Source organism: Limulus polyphemus, unplaced genomic scaffold (genome assembly GCF_000517525.1).
Source record: "Limulus polyphemus unplaced genomic scaffold, Limulus_polyphemus-2.1.2 Scaffold271, whole genome shotgun sequence".
NCBI classification, from domain to species: Eukaryota; Metazoa; Arthropoda; class Merostomata; order Xiphosura; family Limulidae; genus Limulus; species Limulus polyphemus.
In genome coordinates, this window is record NW_013665881.1 from 569451 (window position 1) to 576909 (window position 7459).

Consider the following 7459-nt stretch of genomic DNA (forward strand, 5'->3'; position numbering starts at 1 on the left):
GCTAAAATAGGGACGGCTACCGCAGATAGCCCTCGTGTAGCTTTGCGCGAAATTAAAAACAAACAAACCTTAAATTCCTAAGTACCCCCTTATAAACATTAAAACAATAAAGAACGATTCCTTTTCAAAAGCACGAGGGGCAAGCAAAAGACAAATCATAAACGAACAAAAATGCTTTAAAATATTTTATCTCAATCAGTTACTAAGCAACTGAAGTTTCTCAGCACTCGCATTATGCGACTTATAAATAGTCTCCCAGTGGATCAGCAGTAAATTTACAAACTTACAATGCTAAAATCGAGAGTTCGTCCCCCCCCCCCTCCTTCAGGGCAAAGTGCGTATTGCCTGTTGTGTAGCTTTGCACTAAGAAGCCTACAACAACAGTTTATAATCCAGTTCAGAAGTGAGGGTATTGTCTATCAGATTCTTATATTACAAGTTTTTCGTAACATTAATTTCTTTTTTTTCATGCGAACTATTTTGTACTTATATTCGATCACTACTTTTTATTTTTGTAAATACTGAAAACTGTGCAGTTAATCCAATGTTCTCGTTTGTTTCAAATTAAAAAAGGGCAGACAGTCTGTTTATTTTTATGTTTACTATGCCTAACAAAAAATATATATATTATGAGTAGATAAACTGTCATTAATTATCGAAAATTTCTACTTTGCGTTTTTTTCTGCCTTACATATTCTTGTGGATACTGACCTATCGATAGACGTTATACCAGAATTATTATTAGGCATGTGCGTGGGAAATAGAAAAAAAAATGTAGATTTTACTGATCGATAGCAACGTCTAACAAGCTATATTTAATAGACAAGTCGTTAGAGCTAATTTGAAAATATCGGTACATGACAAAGACAGAATAAAGAAACCCTTTTGTTCGAATACTGGAGACCAATAGCGTTATCTTCATTTCATTAACCTTTTAAAATTAAAACAAAAGAAATCCCGAGCTTGCCTTTCTTTATTTATTGTCAGTAAGATAAGGTAGGACACATATGGATCCAAAAACCAGATAAAAATTGACAGGAAAACAAAAATTTTCATTACTATAATGATTAAATTCAAACAAAGGAATCTGGGTGAACTTCAACCCAATAGTGTGTAAATTTGTTTGTAAGTTACTTTAGCTTTATAAAAATGTGCTTATTTTGGTATACATTTATAATTACCGGTAGGTGATTTGTTTGTTTGTTTTGATGTTAAAGCTATACAAGATGCTATCTGTGCTCTGCCCTTGGAGATTTCGAACTTATTTTTATAATCCCTCAGACTTATCGTTGAACCACTTACAGTTGGAAGCATTAATAAGCTGTCTTCACAATGTAAATATTTGTATTGATACAGATGTTGTTATATAACGTGGTAAACTTTTTATGTTAGGTATTATATATTAATTATCCTTAATCTATCAAGAGCATATTTTTTAATTCATCGACAAAGTTTTATACTACATTGTCTTCTCAACTGTAGCACGTATCTTTTAACAATTCGTTCGTCGAAATTTTTATATCACACATAAAGGTTAATAGCCTCATCATCCTGATGAAACAGACTTCCTGAAAAATATATTCCCAGCTCAGTATATTTCATCTTTGTTTCATGTACATAAAAAACTATATGATGTTGCTTAGATTAATGTAGAATAATTGTGTTTAATAGCTTTATTTAAATCAAATTATATGTAATACACCATTCTACACGAACTTTAAAGATGAACCACTTAAACACTAGTAAATTAGTCACACCTAATGAAGAGAAACAATTTTTGTGAGGTCGTCCATTTATATATCAAAACGTTATATATGAATTAAATATGTATAATTATGTAAACATAGACTGAAAATCGTTTCTTGAAATTTAATATCAAGAGCAAATCCAATCCTTTAATGAAAGGTATTTAGAAAACACCAAGTGTTTAATAAAACAATAGAAATAAGACTGCAAAAAAAAAATCATATCAAGGTACAATCAACAACCTGGCCACTGTAAGATGTGCCTTGGTTTTACAGTTAACTGTGAAAGTAGAACCACTAATAATATGGATATGCTGTATACCCAAGTGTGATAAACTGGAAATAATTAATGTAAATTATGAAAGGCTACTAGTTCCGAAGGCCCCAAGAACTCCTATGACTTTATCGCCTATTGCTGCGCTCACCAGTTGTTGCAAATCTCGTTTTATCAAACTACATAAACGCAAGATTAATAAAAACATGCCACTGGAAAACTGTAAGTTAAATTTGTGCCTAAAGTTGAAATTCCAGCCCCCAAAATAAATGTTATTTACAAATATTGACAACTTAGTGGAAGTAAAACAGTAAGCGCAAAAAGAACCATAGATCATATAATCCATATACACCATATTCTTCAAATAGATAATAATTTTTAGAGTTTATTAAGACAGGATAGAATCCATATCTTACATTAAAAGACAAAAAAAAAGAACATCCATAATAATTGAATTAAGAAGATGATTCATTTCTATTCCATTCACGAAATACTTCGACGTAGATTATACATAACCTATTTCTTCCTCATCTTTATAAATACAGCGTGACAGATAAAATTTCTTGTTTGCCTCGGATGGCATTTGATAACGTTAGTTACCAATCTCTCCACTGGATGTTATTACAATCCAATGAAGAACCCACACTGAAGCAATGAGTCTGGTGCCCGTAGTAGGCACAGCACAGATAGCCCATTGTGCAGCTTTGTGCTTAACTACAAACAAACGTCCCCACAAGAGGCTAAACTCCCAGTAGACAGTTCTTGATAAATGCTAGACATTTTTCTTAAAACAAATGAGATACGAGTGTACGAAATAACTAAGTCAAAGTTTGACTAAGAACCTCATAAATGTCCAAATTCTTAGCGGAATTTTCTGAAAGTTATTGGGCATTATTTTCGCCTAAAGGGAAACCCAGTGGGGAAAGGCTTATTACATTAAGATGTATGGATCCTTAAAGAATGATACTTGCTATTCACTAGCCAATAGCTAGTCATATGGCACACTAGGGAAAATACTATTTTGTATTCGGGTTAAACTCGTCAGAAGTAATTGACATCTTTTATAGTTTAGCATTCTGTTCACTAGGAGATTTTATTTGCTTAAAATAAACCAATGTAACAAGAGGAAAAGAAAAGAGATAAGTCGATATTCTTTGCGCTAAAAGAATCTAAAGCTGAATATATTCATATGAACAATATATATTTGAATTAATTTATTTCTCCTTTTTGATAATCGATTATATTCACTTTTGGATAACTCGTTTCTGAGAAAAGTTGGATTTGGAAAAAAACTTGTTATTTGAAGTAATTACAAAACCATTATAACTAATTAATTCTGTTGTCATTTGGTTAGTCATTCTTTATATATTTTTTTATTCTTGCCATGTTATTTGCAAATCATTAACTCCCCACTTCCACCTACAACTGATATTTGCTTAATAAACAATAAAGTATAAATAAGAAGACGCTTTTGATTATTATGGATAGATGGGGCTACCAATGAAATGTTTTTTTTATTTTGTATTATCAATTTAATTAAGATATTATTTTTATTCCAAGTATGTTAAACACATTATAGACGACTTTAAAATACTTATATATTATTAGTAAAAATTATAATCTGTAGTTGAGAGATGTAACTAAGTTCAGATAGACGTCTTCACAATCTTTCAAGTGGGGTTTTCAAGAATGCCTACTCAAACGAACATTTGAGCATGTTTCAGCATAATTTAAGTTCGTAAACTTACCACGAACTAAACGGGTTCAGAGTACGATAAAATGAAACGTAAGTTACCGCATGTGCTCATAATGTTAATCGAGAAAGGAATAATGCCCAGGTATCATAAAAATCTTTTAAATAAAGTAGTAAACGGTGATAATCAAACAAAATTACTTTTGAGAGGGAAAAATATACATAGTAACATCATTAGTGGAGTGCTTTAAATTTGGTCATAACAGTGTGTACTAGTGAGATCTGTTTTTTTTTCTTTGACATTATCATGCCTGATTGAGTATATTAAAGATTACATCAACTTTAGATTTTATCACACTACTAAACTATTAATAACGGTTAAACTAGCAGAAGATGATAATGAATGTATAAAATTCAAATATTTTACAAAATTATGAAATGTACACTAACTACCAAAATTATAGCCCCCCCCCCCCCAGTGGCACAGCTGCATGTCTGCTGAATTACAACGCTAGAAACCGGGTTTCGATACCCGTGGTGGGCAGAGCACAGATAGCCCATTGTGTAGCTTTGTGCATAATTACAAACAAAAACCAAAATGATATATAATTATGATCACATTTATGTTTACCAGATACGTAGTAGCTGAAGTTTATAATGACAGATTTACGCAACCTGAAATTATCAGATGTCGGGGATACCTGAATGTTTAAACTGTAGTGAAGGTGGGTTGGGCTTATGTCTGTAAAAAATCGTTCCTGATGTTTTGTTTCTTAAGTATCGAGCCATGGACCACATTAACATTTAATCGATGCGGTATGATTTAATCTAAACATTATATTTGACCAGAAAATACACATGTATACAGAAATAAGGTTAGCGAACTTATACACAATCAAAATTATACATGATTGAGAGCATTTGTATTTTCTGAAGGTTTTCCTATCATAAACTAATGGAATACTTTGAAGTTCTTTGTTTTAGAGCAAATCCAAATTGGGCTATCTGCTGTGTCTATCGCGAGGAATAGAACCCAGGATTTTAGTGTTGTAACTTTGCAAACATACAGCTGTCATACCGGTTTAGGAAAATCTGTTATTAGTAAGGCGATTACATTGCACCATTCCTTCAATAAGATTACTTGGTCGAAGCTTTATTAAGTCTAAATCTCTTATAAGCGAATGTTATAAGGTATAATTCACCTCATGGAAGATACACCTAAAAGAGAATGTCAGAAATATTTATGGGGTTTTGAGCATTTTTTTAATTCACCATACAATAACCTAAAATAATTTACGTATGTCAATACTGTTATGAAATTGTGCCTAATTCATTATTCGATATTATAAATCAGACCAATTGTGTAACGATTATATTTTTATATTACAAATTACTTTTCTTTTTCACCAAAAATAAAATTGAAAAGATTATCCGAGACAGCTGGTTCGCTATATATAATGTTGAATAATGATTAGGCACAATGTCATAATATTATTCAAATACCGAAATTTATTTAGGATACTGAAAGGTGAATTAAAAAGGACTCAATACTCCATAGATATTATATACACGTCACCGTTATAATAGCCCTAACTATATTTCTTTGGTTTGCTGACCCAAGCTGTGATGATGAACCTTGAATTGGCAAAACTGTAGTCCACAGCAGAGAGTACGGCCAATCAAATAAAGTATTAGGCTTCTGCATCATAGATTTTGTTTTCAATTTTACCCTTTGAAAGAAAAATCTAGAACATATATATATATATTCATGATTTTTATCAACGATTGCAGATTTGATTTAAACTTGTTTTCTTAATGTGTTGTATTTACCAACTATATTATCTATTCCAAGGATTACTCATATTAACTCGAGTAGAACTGTTTATGGATTATCAGAGGAATATAAACCATTTATTGCCAAGCTCATCATAATAAATAATCCGTTGTAATACAAGTATCTATTTTACACTTTACTTAGTAGCAGCGAAACAAACTTAATAACTTTTATAAGTTTATTTGATATTTGTTTTTCGGACACTCCTTTTAGGATGATATCAGGCCTCTGATGAGACGACAGTAAGTTTAAGGACTTACAACCCTAAAATCAGGGGTTTGATTCATCCGCAATGGACACAGCAGATATTTCAATGTGGAAAAAACTGGCTTTTTCATCTCAGCTGGCTCACGAACTGATTTTTGACTTGCTGAAGTCAAGAAAACTGGAAAACAGATAATAGGATAAAACAAGCTGTTTTAGTTTTCTGTTAAATAAAACAAGCACTTGAAATTCGAAACGTCAAAATCACGGTGTAAGGAAACTGATCACTTGAAATACTTTCCTGTCTGTTTTTGTTTGAACGATCTAATCATGAAGATTAAAAGATCGCTTCGAAAATTTATTTAATTAATTTCAGTTGCTTCATTTTGTATTGCAGTTTGTCATATCCTGTAAATTTAAATGTATTTTTTATTTGGAATAAGTACAGCGAATATTAAAAATGAACTAAATGCCAAATTGTGTTTGTACAACAGACCGTTGAGAACAGGAATTTTGTGTGTTAGGAGTTATGCCCAAAGCTACATAATAGACTATCTGTGTTGTACTCACCACGGGTATCGAAACTAGTTTTTAATGTTATAAGCCATCAGAAGAAGATTACACGAAAAATCAAACGTTGTCTTCATTAAGTGTCTGAAGTGATGTACGTATGGTAAATTACTAGGATACCTGGTCTTTAGGACAAACTTTCAATAGTATAGATTTTAAATATTTCGCGTTGGTACTAAGAAATTTAATATTTGTTTACACTTAAATAAATCCTCCTCCCCTAAATATTAAATATAAGAATTCACTGTATCCTGTAATCAATTCATTTATATATTCGTTAAATGTATAGTTTAATAAAGTAAACATCGTTTAGCTTACTGGGCTAGATTCATAATAACTGTTAAGCCTACTAAAAGTAATACATTTATTTATAATACGTCATATTAACGCCCTGGTTTCATTACTGACAAAATTAATTATGACTTGTAAAGCTAAAAAAAAAATCTTGTCTCATTTTACTACAAATTTCCCATCGGACAAAATCAGATGACCATGGCGCCATCTACATATGATATTTGCAAATAAAGTTTCCTTTATTTGTTGTTGAGTTTACTGTCGCTGATGACATACCACAATCATAACTTGAATTTCGTCATAAAGTGCAATAAAAATTGAAACTTTGTCCAGCTTGCGTTATATAAGCCAAAAGGTAAGTTCATGGTTTGACTTTTCATGATCTTTTTTGTAATCCAACAAATTATATTTGATTTGTCAGTCTGAAACCGAGGTTGAACAGCAAAGTGAATTAACATAATAATTAAAAATTATTCTCCATGATTAAATAAAGTTGTTTAAACATTTGTTTAACAACAAGTAAAAGCTTTGAATGGTCTATTCTTTCATTTGTGGTATGTGACACAGTGGTTATGTCTGCGGACTTACAACACTAGAAACCGGTTTTCGATACCCGTGATGGGCAGAGCACAGATAGCCCATTGTGTAGCTTTGTGCTTAACTACAAAACAAATAACTTACACCAGCGTATTCTGTGTAAACTCTTGGTAACTGTTTAGTAAAATTACAAATATTTCTAATTTTGAAGAATTGAGAGACTGGCATAATTTTATCAAAATAAAATCACATTTTTTAATTTCCTTGTTTAAACACATCAATTACAAACCAAACTTAACAGCCCAGTT